Source organism: Eutrema salsugineum, unplaced genomic scaffold, assembly GCF_000478725.1.
Source record: "Eutrema salsugineum unplaced genomic scaffold, Eutsalg1_0 scaffold_11, whole genome shotgun sequence".
NCBI lineage: Eukaryota > Viridiplantae > Streptophyta > Magnoliopsida > Brassicales > Brassicaceae > Eutrema > Eutrema salsugineum.
In genome coordinates, this window is record NW_006256901.1 from 10,571,801 (window position 1) to 10,573,897 (window position 2,097).

Sequence of the window (2,097 nt, forward strand, 5' to 3'; positions counted from 1 at the left end):
ACATAAAGTTAGAAATCGTAGAAGAATACCAGACACATAAATCTCTGTGGATTCGATCCCTAAATACTACAACTGATTAGCTGTGCACTTGCGGCTTTCATTTGTTTTGTGAAGGGTAAAACTTGTTCCCTCACGCAGTTGACACGACATCAAATTTTTGGCGCCGTTGCCGGGGATTTGTTTCGCTGCCTTTTGCTATTTTTCTTGTTTTAACTTCTGTTCTAGACACCTGATCTCTAGTTCTTTCTTAAAGTTTTGCTGAATTATCTTTCCCTTCTTTTGTTTTTCTCTGAATTGCATGAATACCAGGCGCAGACCTGTAGAAAATATTCCAATTCTAGACGAGATAGACGGACACGAAAGAGAACTTCGAAGACTTAGACAAACGCAAGGAATGGCCAACAACGACCAGCCTGGAGATCCTATTAACCGAGCTTTATATATGGACCAAGACGGGTCCGAACATGGAGAAAATGAAGAGAATGATCACAGAGGAGGTGATCATGCTCGACAAGATGGAGAGGAGGGTGAGGTTCCTCCAAGAAACCACCAGAACCGTGAAAGAGAAGAAGTAAAACCTCCAGCGACCGGAAATGATAAGGGCACATCAAGTGGAGTGCCATTCAAATCAGCCTGATTCTTCATGCCTACGTCGAGCTAAACGACTTAAAACAAAAGCGCTTAATGGGAGGCAACCCATTTAGGTACTCTTTCTTTTAGTTTCCTTTTCCTTTTTACAATTTATGCTTTCTTTTTTTTTTTAGTTTCAGGTATTTTATAAAACAAAAATACAAAAAAAAATCAGAAAATTAGAAAAACCAAGAAGAAAAGGGTAGGTTTTTAGCTGCTCGGCCCAGCAAAGACCAGAAAGATGGGCAAAGGCCGCAGGAGAAGGAGCCGCGGTCGCGACCGACGAACCCGCGGCCAAGGGTGTATCGACCGCGGCACCGTGAATGTGACCGCGGCCGAGCCCTCAATCACCGCGGTCGCGCGTCTCCTGACCGCGGCCGTTGGTCGTTGAGGTGACGACCCGGATTTCCGCCGCTTTTTGAAGTTTTCCGGTGATTTCTGAAGTATTCCCGGTAAAACCCGTAAAGATTCTCCGTAAGTTTTAAACTTTCCTTTCGTGCAAAACAAGAAAGGTAAGTTCCCGTAAACTTAAAAATTCCTGGAAATTTTCCGTTTTTGCTACAAAAACGTTTTTTTTTTAAGAAAAGAAACACACTTTTTGGATCAAAACTCCTTTTCCTCTTCTCTTCCAAAAGACTTAGAGATTTAGGAGATAGAACACATTTTTCAATTCTTAAGCTTTTTAAGAGGTTCTTGGCCCTAACCTCACTCTTTTTCAAAGCTGATTTCAATTATGTCATCAAATCTCTCTTTCCAGCAAGGTATGAACCTCAAACTCGCCATTTTTAATTAATTTCAGAACTTAGAGTTTTCTTAAAAAGCTCAAATCTCTGTTTATTGATGGTGGAAATAGCTTAAGAACAATAGATTATCCTTTTAGGTTATCTAAAAATCGTTTTTAACACCTAGCCTAAGAGGAATTGAGATTTTTGAAACTCGGATTCTACATGCTTTATAAAAATCGAATTTGGAACAGCAAAATTGATGAATCTGATTAAGTCTTGTGTGATTAGTGATTAGTATTGGGTAATCTTTAGATTTTACATGGAAATTGCTCATAAAAACCGATTTTTAGAATATTTCTATGTTGAGAACATCAAAAATCCGAATCTAGTCATGAACTACTTGATTTATTTGATTTAATGTCAATTCTGCTTGCTCATGGTTTTAATTAATCTCTTTATACTAATGTTAGTATAACTGATCTTAATGTGTTAAAATCAGCATCCATATTCACTTTTTTTCCAAGAATCATTTCGTTTTGCAGAAAAATGGAACAAACCAGATCCCGAAGAAGCAGTTGCACTATTGACAGCTCTGAGGACATTCCCGATGATGCTACTCTAGGAGAGTACATGCTGAACCAAGCCAGACCGAGAAGGAGAAACTATGTGATGAGATTGCTCCAGCACTCAAGAGAAACACGAGCAGCTCCTGAACCACCACAGATTCGATACATTGGCAAGG